The sequence below is a fragment of the Pongo abelii genome, chromosome 7 (genome assembly GCF_028885655.2).
Source record: "Pongo abelii isolate AG06213 chromosome 7, NHGRI_mPonAbe1-v2.0_pri, whole genome shotgun sequence".
NCBI lineage: Eukaryota > Metazoa > Chordata > Mammalia > Primates > Hominidae > Pongo > Pongo abelii.
This window is the reverse complement of record NC_071992.2, coordinates 11,788,993-11,802,446: the sequence shown is the minus strand read 5'-3', so window position 1 is coordinate 11,802,446 and position 13,454 is coordinate 11,788,993.

The window sequence follows — 13,454 nt, the reverse complement described above, 5'->3', positions numbered from 1 at the left end:
AAAGGAAACCATTCTAAGGCACATCATAATGAAATTGCTGAAAATCTTGAAAGCAACTAGAGGGAAAAGGACACATTACATACAGAAGGAAAAAATAAAAACTAAATCAGACTTTGTGCTTGAAACTATGCAATCCAGAAGACAATGGAATAACATTTTTTAAAGTACTGAAAGAAAAAAATTTTAAAAACCACTCAGCTTAGAATTCTATACCTAGCAAAATTATTTTATAAAATAAAAGCCAAATAGGACTTTTCAAACACACAAAAGCTGAGTGAATTCATTAGCAGACCAACATCATGGAAAATGTTGAAGGAAGTCCTTGAGGCAAAGGATAGTGATATAGATGGAAATTTGGATATACACAAGGGAATTGGTGAACATAAAATACTTTTTTTCTATTTTTAAAATCTGTTAAAAATATAATTGATTGTTAAAGAAAAAATAATATATTATTGAATTTATAGCATATGTAGAAGTAAAATTTTATGACAATAATAGCACAAAGATCAGGAGAAGGGAAATGAATATATATTTTTGTTACATTCTTGTATATATATATGTGAAGTGGTATAACATAATTTGATGATGGATTGACCATTTAAGATGTATACTGTAAATGTTAGAGCAACCACTTTTTAAAAAGAGCTAATATGCCATTGAGGTATACACAATGGAATAATAAAATTCTCAATTAATCAAATCTATCCAAGACAGAAAAAGATGAAAAGGAAGCAAAGAATAGATGAGACAAATAAAAAACAAATAGTAAGATGTTGGATTAAAACACAACCATAATTATGATCACACTAAATGTTTATGGCCTAAATATTCCATTTAAAAGCAGGGATTGTCAGATTGGATTTTAAGAAAAAGCAAGATAGAACTATATGGTTATATGATGGTTTAAAGAAATCCATTTTAAACACAAGACACAGATTAGCTAAAGGTAAAATGATGAGATTTTTTTATACCCAGTCCAGCATGTACGGAGATTGGAAATCATTAATCCCATCCTAACAACAAGAGAAAAAGCTGAACAAACTGAAAATTGACAACTCTTCTTAGCTCCGTCAAATAATTCAGGTCATAAAGCAAGCCACCGCCCTATGATTGAAGAAACAAAAAGGTGGATACTGAGAATCACAACTTACCAGGGCAGACACCCACGAGCAGAAACCTCCACAGGAGTCAGTACCAGGTTCCTCTTATGACAAAAAAATGACAAGGCATATTAAATGGCTAACAGCACAGTTTAGAGAAACAGAGAATGAGAATCAAACTCAGATATGTCAGGGATGTTGGAATTATTAGACTGGAAATTTAAAATAACTATGATTAACATGCTAAGGGTTCTAATGGAAAGGTAGACAATATGTAGTAACATATTGGTAATGCAAGTAGAGAGACGAGAATTCTAAGAAAGGATCCAAAACATGTGCTAGAAATAGAAAGCACTGTAACAGAAATGAAGAATGCCATTGATGGGCTTATTAGTAGTCTAGACATGGCTGAGAAAGAATCAATGATCTTTAAAATATGCCAGTAGAAACTTTCCAAACTGAAAAACAAAGAAGACTGAGAAAAAATGGAACAGAATATCCACCTACTGTGGGATAATTACATATAACATACACACAATGGGAATACCAGAAGGAGACCAAAGAGCAAAAGGAACAGAAGAAATATTTGATGCAATAATGACGGAGAACTTCCCAAACCACATATTCAGGAAAGTCAGAAAACATCAAGTAGCATAAAAGCCAAAAATGACACATAGGCATATTGTATCCAAGTCATGGAAAATAAAGACAGAGAAAAAAATCTGGAAAGGAGCCAGAGGAAAAAATCATCTTCCCAATAGAATGACAAGGATAATCATTACATTGGATCTCTTCAAAGCCATACAAACAAGAAGAGAGTGGAATGAAATAATTTAAGCATCCAAAGAAAACCCCACCAACCTAGAATTCTGTATCTAGCAAAATTATTCTTTAAAAGTAGAGGATAAATATTTTCTCAGATCAATAAAAAATTGAGGGAATTTGTCACTAGTAGACATGCCCTGCAAGAAATGTTAAAAGAAGTTCTTCAAAGTGAAGGAAAATTATATAGGTTAGAAACTCAGATCTGCATGGAGAAAGACAATTAAAGAAGGAATAAGTGAAGGCAAAATTAAAACATATTTTTCTTCTTCTTCTTTTTTTTTTTTTTTTTTTCCTTGAGACAGGGTCTCACTCTGTCACCCAGTCTGGAGTGCAGTGGTGCATTCATGACTTACTGCAGCCTCAATCTCTTGGGCTCAAGTGATCTTCCTACCTGAGCTGCCCAAGTAGCTGGGGCCACAGGTGTGCAATACCACACCTGGTTAATTTTTTTATTTTTTGCAAAGATAAGGTCTCATTATGTTGCCCAGGCTGGTCTTAAATTGCTAGGCTCAAGTGATCCTCCCATCTCAGCCTCCCAATGTGCTGCGATTACAGGCAAGAGCCATCACACCTGGCCAACAGATAATCAGTCCGTTCAAAGTAATGAAAATAACAATGTATGTGCAGTGATTATTATAGCTTATGGATAAGTGAAATGAATGACAGCAATGATAGACAGGAGGGAGAAGTCAGAAATACTTTATTATAAAGTACTTACACTATCTGTGAAGCAGTATAGTGTTACTTGAAGGTAGACTTGAATTAATTGTAAAATGTATATTGCAAACTCTACGGCAACCATTAAGAAAGTAAAAAAAAAAAAGGTAATTAAAGGATGGAGGAAAAATGAAATCTAAAAAACGCTTAATTAAAACCCCAAAAGGCATATAAAGAGTGAAAGACAAACATAGAAACAAAGAATAGGGGCAACGAATGGAAAACAGTAACAAATATAGTACATATTAATTCACCGATATTAATAATCATGTTAAGTGTCAATGTTCCAAATACACTGTATTAGGCCATTTTCACATTGCTGTAAAGAAATACCTGAGACTGGGTAATTAATAAGAAAATAAGTTCATTTGGTTCATGGTTCTACAGGCTGTACAGAAAGCACAGCAGCATCAGCTTCTCAGGAGGCCTCAAGAAGCTTCCAATCATGGTGGAAGGCAAAGTGGTGTAGGCACATTACGTGGCAAAAGCAGGAGCAAGAGAGAGAGAGAAGGAGGGGAAGTGCCACGTACTTTTAAACAACCAGGTCTCAGGAAACTTCACTCACTATTACGAGGACAGCACCAAGTGGATGGTGCTAAACCATTCACAAGAAATCTACCCCCATGATCCAATCACCTTCCACCAGGCACTACCTCCAACATTAGGGATTACATTTCAATGTGAGATTTGGGTGGGTATAAATATCCAAACTATATAATACACCAACTAGAAGACAGAGACTGTAAGAGACTTGTCACAAAACAAAACAAGACCTAACTATAACTTGTCTACAAAAAAACCCACTTTAAATATATAGACACAGATAGAGTAAAAAGAGAAAGATATACTATGCTAACACTAAGCAAAAGAAATCTAGAGTAGCTATATTAATTTTAGATGGACTTCAGAGCAAGCAAAATTACCAGCTATAAAGACAAGCATTACATAATAATAAATGGGTCATTTCACCAAATAGACATAACAATCCTTAATGTATATGTACCTAACAACAAAGTATCAAACTACATGCAGTGAACTGATAGATGTCCAGGAGAAATAGATGAATCCAGGATTATTGTTGAAGACCTCAACATTCTCTCTCCGTAATGGACAGACTCAGCAGGCAGAAAATCAGTAAGGACATAGCTGAACTCAATAGCACCTTCAATCAACTAGCTATAGTTGGCATCTATCTATTACTTCACCTAAAAACAGAAGAATACACATTTTTCTCAAGTTCACATGGAACATTCATCAAGATAGACTACATTCTGGGCCATAAAATACACTTAAACAAATTTAGGAGAAGAGAAGCCATGCAATGTATGCGCTCAGACTACAATGGAGTAAAACTAGAAACCAATAACAGAAAGATAGCTGGAAAATCCCCAAACACTTGGATATTAAACACCATGCTTCTAAATAACACATGGGTCAAAAAAATAAATCTCAAGAAAAATTTTAAAATATTTTGTACTAAACAAAAATGAAAATGCAACTTATCAAGGTTCATGGAAAGTACAGAAAATAGTACATAGAGGGAAATTTATAATATTAAATGCGTACTTTAGAAAAGAAGAAATAACTAAAGTCAATAGTGTAAGCCTACACCTTAGGAAACGAAAAAAGGAGGAGTGAATTAAACTCAAAGTAAGCAAAATAAAATAAAATAATAAAAACTAGATCATAAGTCAATAAAATTAAACACAAAATATCAATAGAAAAAAAATCATTGAAACGAAAAGCTGGTTCTTTGAAAAGATCAATAAAATTGCTAAATTTCTACCCAGGCTAACTAAGAAAGAGGGAGAGAAGACACAAATTGCTAATATCAGAAATAAAAGAAGAAATAGCTATTGACTCCATAGACATTAAAACATAATAAAAAAATTATCAACAACTCTATGTCCCTAAATTTGATAACCTATATAAACTGAACCAATAGATACAGAGAAAGCATTTGACAAAATCCAGTACCCATTCATGATAACAAATCTCAGGAAACAAGAAACAGAGAAGAACACTCACAATTTGACAAAGAACATCTACAAAAATGATACAGCTAACATTACACTTAATGGCGAAAACCTAGATGCCTTCCTGTTAATATCAGAAACAAGGCAAGGGTAATCTTTTTCACTACTATTTTCAACATTGTGTTAGAAGATGGCTAATGCAACAAAACAAGAAAATAAAATAAAAGATATACAGATTGAGAAGTAAAAGATAAAATTGTCTTTGTTCATACATGACATGACTGCCTATGTAGAAAATCCCAAAGAACTGACAAAAAAACCTCCTGGAACTCGCAAGCAATTATAGCAAGATTGCAAGATACAAGGTTAATATACAAAATTCCATTGTATTCTCATATGCAGCAATAAACAATTTGCATTTGATATTAAAAACACAACACTATTTACATCAGCACCAAAAAACCCACCATAATACTTAATTATAAATCTAACAAAATAAATTATACAAGATTTATATGAGGAAAATTACAACATTGTAATGAAAGAAATCGAAGAAGAACTCAGCAAATAGAGAGCTATTCTCATTTCATGGATAGGAAGATAATATTATTAAGATGTCAGTTTCTTCCAACTTGTTCTTTAGATTCACTGCAATCTCAATCAAAATCTTAGTAAGTTATTTTGTGGATATTGACAAACTAATTCTAAAGTTTATTTGAAGAGGCAAGAGATCTAGAATAGCCAACAAAATATTGAAGAAGAACAAAGTGAAGGCCTGATACTATCCAACTTCAAGACTTACTAACTTTATAGCTATAGTAATCAGGACAGTGTGGTATTGGTAAAAGAATAGACACATGTATCAGTGGAATGGAATAGGAAACCCAGAAACAGACCTATGGAAATATAGTCAACTGATCTTTGACAAAGAAGTAAAGACAATTTAATGGAGAAAGAAGAGATTTTTCAACAATTCTAAAACAGGTGAACCTCCTCATGCAAAACAAACAATCAAAAAATGAATCCAGACACAGACACTTATACCCTTCACAAAAATTAACACAAAATGTATCATAGATCTAAATGTAAAACACAAGCATGGTGAAACTCTGTCTCTACAAAAAATTAGCTGGGTGTGGTGGCTTGTGCTTGTAGTCCCAGCTACTTGGAGGCTGAGGTGGGAGGATCGCTTGAGTCTGGCAGGTGGAGGTTACAGTGAGCTAAGATCCACCATAAATGTAAAACACAAAATTATAAAACTTGTAGAAGATAACATGGGAGACAATCTAGATGACTTTGGGTTTGGCAATGACATTTTAGATACAACACCAAAAGCATGATCCATAAATGAACAAATTGATAAGCTGGGCTTCGTTAAAATTAAAAACTTCTGTTCTGAGAAAAATAGCATCAAGAGCACGAGAAGACAAACCGCAGACTGGGAGGAAATATTTGCAAAAGACATGGCTGATAAAGGACTGTTATCCAAAATAAACAAAGAACTCTTAAAACTCAACTCTTAAAATCCAATAAGAAAATAAACCACTGATTTTAAAATGGTCAAAAGCCATCTCACCAAAGAAGATATATAGATGGCAGGTAAGCATGTGAAAGGCATTGTTTAGTTTTCCACATACATATCCTATTCATGTCGTGTTAGGTGTAAACTTAAGTATTTAATTTTTTTATTGTGGCAAAATACACAAAACAAAATTTATCATTTTAACAATTTAAAAATGTACAGTTCAGTGGCATCAAGTACAATCACACTGTTGTGCAACCATCACCACCATCTACCTCCAGAACTTTCATCTTCTCAAACTGAAACTCTGCACCCATTCAACAATTCTTCAATTCTCTGTCCTCCCAGGCCCTGGCAACTACCATTCTTTCTGCCTCTATGAATTTGACCACTCTAGGGAACGTATATATGTGGAGTCACACAGGATTTGTCTTTTTTTATTGGTTTATTTATTTAACATAGTGTCTTCAAGACTCATTCTTGTGTGACTTGTTAGAATTTCCTTCCTTTTGAAGGCTGAATAACATTCTATTTTATGTATATGCCACACTGTTAATTTATTCAACAGTCCATAGACGCATACGTTGCTTCCTCCTTTTGGCTATTGTCAAAAATGTTGCTATGGAACATAGGCATACAAATATCTATTCAAGTCCCCGCATTCACTTCTTTTGTGCATATACCTAAAAGTGGAATCATATGGTAATTAATTTGGGAGGAATTGTCATACTGTTTTTCATAGTGGCTGCACCATGTTACATTCCCACCAGTAATACACAAGGGTTCTAATTTGTCCACATCCTTGGCAACACTTTTATTGATAGTAACCATTCTAGTAGGTGTGAAATGGTATCTTCTGATTTGCATTTAATGACTAGTGATGTAGAACATCTTTTTCACATGCTTATTGGACATTTGTGTAACTTCTTTAGGGAAATGTCTATTAAAGTCCTTTGCCCATTTTTAAATCATTTTTTTTGTTGTTGTTGACGTGTAGGACTTCTTTATATATTCTCAATATCAATCCCTTATTGAATATATGATTTACAAATAGTTCCCCCCATCCCAGGGGTTGTCTTTTCTCTCTGTTGACAATGCCCTTTGATACACAAAGGTTAATTTTAACTAGCTGGGTGTGATGGCATGTGCTTGCAGTCCCAGCTACTCCAGAGGCTGAGGTGAGAGGACTGCTTGAGCTCAGGAGGTTGAGATTGTGCCACTGCACTCCAGTCTGGGCAACAGAGTGAGACCTTGTCTCAAAAAAAAAAAAAATCCTTAATTTTGACAACTCCAACTTATTATGTATTTTCTCTTTTTTGGCCCATGCTTTTGGTGTCCTGTCCAATAAAACATTGCCAGATCCAATGTCATAAATTTTCCCCCTTTGTTTTCTTCTAAGAGTGTTGTAGTTTTAGCTCTTACATTTAGATCTTTCATCCATTTTGAGTTAACTTTTGTATATGGTGTAAGGCAAAGGTCCAAATTTATTTTTTTGCGTGTGGATATCCAGTGGTTTTAGTTCATTTTTTTGTTGCTATAAAAGAATACCATATGTTGGGTACTTTTAAAGACAAATTTATTCCTTACAGTTCTAGAGGCTGGGAAATCCAAGAGCATGGCACTGGCATCTGGTGAGGGTTATCTTATGGCAGAAAGGCAGAGGGCAAAAACAAGCACAAGAAAGATCACAAGATCAAGCTAAGCTTACTTTTATAAGAACCTGCTCTCATAAGAATTCATTCATTCTTGAGGGCTCCACCCTCACAACCCAACCACCTCTTAAAGGTCCTACCTTTTAATATTGTTACATTGGCAATTACGATCTCAACAAATAAACTTCTGGGGACACATTTAAACCATAGCACCAGTTTTCCCAACATTTGTTAAAAAGAACCATCTTGGCACCCTTGTTGAAAATCATTTGACCATAAATGTAAGGATTTCTTTATGGACTCTTCCTATTCCATTGGGCCCTATGTCTCTCTTCAAGCCATTTCCACATTGTTTTGATCACCATAGCTTGTAGTACATTTTGAAAAGAACGTGTAAGACCTCTAATTTTGTTCTCCTTTTTCAAGATTGTTTTAGCTATTCAAGGACTGTTGACGTCCCATAAAAATTTCAGGATGGATTTTTCTATCTCTATAAAAAACTGACACTGGGATTTTGATAGGGACTGCATTGAATCTGTAGATTGCTTTGGGTAGTAGTGACATCTTAACAATATCGTCTTCCAGGCCATGAATGTGGGATGTCTTTCCATGTATTTGTGTGTTTAATTTTTTCCAGTAACATTTTGTAGATTCCATTGTGCAAGTCTTTCATCTACATGGTTACGTTTATTCCTAAGTATTTTACCCCTTTGATACTACTGTAAAGGGAAATTTTTTAAATTTCTTCTCCAGGTTGTTGCTTGTTAGTGAATAGAAATGCAACTGATTTTTGCATGTCGATTTTGTGTCCTACAACTTTGCTGAATTCTTAGTTGCAGATTTCTTATTGTGTGTGTGTTTAATCTTTAGGGGTTTCTACACCATAAGACCATGTCACCTGTGAATAGAGATAGCTTTATGTCTTCCTTTCCTATTTGAATGACTTTTATTCCCCCAATTCTTGCCTAATTGCTCTGGGTACAACTAATAGTACTATGTTGAATAGAAGAGGTGAGAGTGGCCATCCTTGTCTTGCTCCTGATTTTAGAGAAAAAGCTTTTAGTCTCTTACCACTGAGTATGATGTTGGCTATGGGGCTTATATAAATATTTGGCTTTTAGTATATTAAGGTAGTTTCCTTTTATTCCTAGTTTGAGGTAGTTTCCTTTTATTCCTAGTTAATTGTTTTTAAATCAAGAATGTTGATTTGTATCAGGTGTTTTTCTGCATCAATTGAGATGATTATATTTTTCTCCTTAAATTTTTTTTTTTGTTTGTTTTGTTTTTTTTGTTTTTGAGACGGAGTCTCGCTCTGTCGCCCAGGCTGGAGTGCAGTGGCGCGATCTCGGTTCACTGCAAGCTCCGCCTCCCGGGTTCATGCCAATCTCCTGCCTCAGCCTCCTGAGTAGCTGGGACTACAGGCGCCCGCCACTACGCCCGGCTAAATTTTTGTATTTTTAGTAGAGAGGGGGTTTCACCGTGTTAGCCAGGATGGTCTTCATCTCCTGACCTCGTGATCCGCCCACCTTGGCCTCCCAAAGTGCTGGGATTACAGGCGTGAGCCACCGCGCCCGGCCTCCTTAATTCTTTTAATGTGTGAATTACCTTGATTTTTACATGTTGAACATTCTTTGTATTTCAGGAATAAATCATACTTGATTATGGTGTAGAATCCTTTTAATAGCCTGTTGAATTCAGTCTGCTAATATTTTATTTTTTATTTTTTAGAGATGAGGTCTCACTATGTTGTTGCCCAAGCTGGGGTACGGTGGCTACTCACAGGTGCGATCATAGCACACTACAGTCTCAAATTCCTAGACTCAAGGAATCCTCCCATCTCAGCCACTCAAGTAGCTCGGGACTACAGACATGTGACATCATACCCAGCAGTATTTTAAACTCTGGTGAATTTTGTTTGCTAGTTGAGCATTTTAAAATCTATATTCAAAAGGGATGCAATTGTGTAGTTTTTTGTGTTCTAATCTGGCTTGGCTATCAGGCAACGCCAAACTCATAGAATGAATTTGGAAGCGTTTCCCCCTTTTCAACCTTCAAAGGAGTTTGAGAAGAATTGGTGTTAATTCTTCTTTAAATACCTTGCAGAATTCATCTCCCAACAAAGAAAACATCTCCCAACAAAGCCATCTGATCCCAGGCTTTGTTGGGAGGTGTTTGGTTATGAAATCAATCTCCTTACTAGTTGTAGCTCTATTCAAATTTCCTATTTCTTCATATTCAGTATTGGTAGGCTGTGTATTTCTAGGAATTGGGCCTTTTCATCTTGGTTATTCATTTTGTTGCCATACATTTGTTCATAGTATTCTCTTATAAACCTTTTTTATTTCTGTAAAATTGGTGGAACGTCCCTGCTTTCATTTCTGATTTGCATTTTCTCTTTTTCCTTAGTCAATCTACCTAAAGGTTTGTCAATTTTATTGACCTTTTCTAAGAACCAACACCTGGTTTTGTTGATTTTATCTATTGCTTTTCTATTCTCTATTTTATTTGTATCTGTTCCAGTCTTTTTTATTTTCTTCTTCTTATTTTGGGTTTTGTTTGCTCTCCTTTTTCTAGATCTGTAAGGTGTAGAATTAAGTTGCTGATCTGAGACCTTTCTTCTTTTTTAGTGTAAGCATTTATACCATAAATTTCCCTCTTAATACTGTTTTTACTGTGTAAGTTTTTGTTGTTGTATTTTCATCTTTATTTGTCTTAAGATCTTTCATAGTTTCCCTTGTGTTCCTTCTTTGACCCAATAGTCATTTAAGAATGTGTTGTTTAATTTCCCCAAATTTGTGAATTTTTCAGTTTTCCTTTTGCAGTTGTTGCCTAGTTTCACTCCATTGTGTTCAGAAAAAATACTTTGTATAATTTCAACCTTTGAAAATTCATTAAGGCTTGTTATGTGGCTTAAAATACGGTCTTTCCTGGAGAATGTTCCATATATACTTGAGGAAAATCTGTTTGCTGTTGTTGGATGGAGTGATCTGTATATGTCTTTCATGTCTAATTGGTCTATACTGTTGTTCAAGTCATCTGTTTCCTTATTGATCTTCTGTCTGGTTATTCTATACATTATTGAAAGTGGGTACTGAATTTTCCTACTATTACTGTAGGGCCATTTCTCCATTCAATTCTGTCAATGTTTGCTTCATATATATTTGGAGGTCTAATGTTTGTGTACAAACATTAGAACTTCCTATGTTCTAACTGAACATAATCTAAGAACATAATCCAAAAACATAATTTAACTTTTTATGTTTTTGCTATCTTTTTAGTGAACTGACCCTTTTATTATTTAATGTCCTTATTTGTCTCATGTAACAGTGTCTTGACTTAAGGTCTATTGTATTTAAAATTATAGCCAACTTTTCCCCTCTTTTGGCTATTTGCACGGAATACCATTTTCCATCCTTTTATGTTCAGTCTCTGTCATGAGATCTAAAGTGTGCCTCTTGAGGACAGCATATAGTTGGATTCTATTTTTTTAAAATCCATTCTGCCATTCTATGTCTTTTGATTAGAGAATTTAATCCATTTACATTTAAAGCAATTTCTGATAAGAAAGCACTACTTTTGCCATTTTGTTGTTTTCTGTATGTCTTACAGCTTTCTTGCCCCTCACTTTTCCATTACTGCTTTACTTTGTGTTTAGTTGACTTTTTGTAGTGGCACATATTGATTCCCTTCTCATTTTCTGTTTTTGCATATACAGAGTCTCACTCTTTGCCCAGACTACAGTGCAGTGGTGCAGTCATGTCTCACTGCAGCCTCAACCTCCTGGGCTCAAGCAATCCTCCCACCTTAGCCTCCTAAGTAGCTGGGACTACAGGCATGTACCACTATGCATGGCTAATTTTTTTTTTCTACAGACTGATCTTGAACTCTGGGCTCAAGCAATCCTCCTGCCTCAGCCTCCCTAAGTGTTGGAATTACAGGAATGAACTACTGCACCTAGCTTAGATATTTTCTTTGTGGTTATTGTGGACATTAAATATAACATTTAGAGTTATGGCACCTTAAATTGATACCAACTTGACTTCAGTAACATTAAAAAACTCTACTCCTTTATAGATCCTCCCTCCACTCCCCCCTTTGTGTTACTGGTGTCACAACTTACATTTGTATATACTATATATCCTTTTGTTTTTTTTTTTGAGACAGAGTCTCACTCTGTCACTCAGGCTGGAGTGCAGTGGCACGATCTTAGCCTACTGCAACTTGCACCTTCTGGGTTCAAGCAATTCTCTTGTCTCAGCTTCCTGAGTAGCTGGGATTACAGGTGCACACCACCATGCTCAGCTAATTTCTGTATTTTTAGTAGAGATGGGGTTTCACCATATTGTTCAGGCTGGTCTCAAACTCCTGACCTCAGGTGATCCACCTGCCTCGGCCTTCCAAAGTGCTGGGATTACAGGTGTGAGCCACTGTGGCCAGTCTATATCCATTATTATAGATTTGTATTTATTTTAATAAATTTGCCTTACAAATCCTGTAGAAAATAAAAAGAATTAAAACCCAAAATTAAAATAATTTAAACTGTTTTTTATATTTTTCCATGTATTACCCTTATACTTTATATTTCATATGGCTTCAAGTTACTGTCTAGCATCCTTATATTTCAACTTGTAGGACTCCCTTTAGTGTTTATTGTAGGGTAGGTCTAGTGGTAATAAACTCCCTCAGTTTTTCTTTATCAAGAAATGTCTTAATTTCACCTGCATTTTTGAAGGATAGTTTTGCCAGAGATTAAATTCTTAGTTGATAAGTTCCCCCCACCACTTCATAACTTAAAATATATAATCCCACTGCCTTTTGGCTTGTAAGGTTTTTTTTGCTAAGAAGTCCACAGGTAGTCTTATTAAGGATCCCTTGTACATTATAAGTTTGCTCTCTTGCTGCTTTCAAAATTTGTTGACTTTTAATAGTTTGATTATAATGTATTCTGGTGTGGGTCTCTTTGGGTTTATCCTACTTGAAAATCTTTGAGCTTCTTGGATTTGTATCTCCATGTATTACCTTAAAATTGGGAAGTTTTCAGCCATTATTTCTTCAAATAATCTATCCCCTTCTCTCTTCTCCATTTTGAATTCCTATAATGTGTATATTGGTCTACTTCTTCAGGTCCCGTAAGTCCCTTAGGCTCATTTTTTGATTTTTTATCATCTTTTTTCTTTCCTTTTTGTTCTCAGACTTGATAATTTCAAATGACTGGTGTTCAAATTCAATGTTTGCTTTTTTTCCCCTCTGTTCTAGGCTACAATTAAGCCTCTTTGGTGAATTTTTGAATTCCCTTAAGTATTTTTCAGCTCCTGAATTTGTTTAGTTCTTTTTTAAATATATAATTTCTATCTCTCTGTTTATATTCTAATTTTGTTTATATATATAGTATATATATATTCTCTCTCTATATAGTGTATATATATATTCTCTCTATATATAGTGTGTGTGTGTGTATATATGTATATATTCTCTCTCTCTCTCTCTCTGTCTCTCTCTCTCTCTCTCTCTCTCTATATATATATATATATATATATACACTACCTTGCCTGGCAAGTATTGTGCTTTTTAATTTTTATTTTCACCACTATATATATAATATATATATAACTATATATAATATATATAAAACTATATATATAACTATATATAATATATA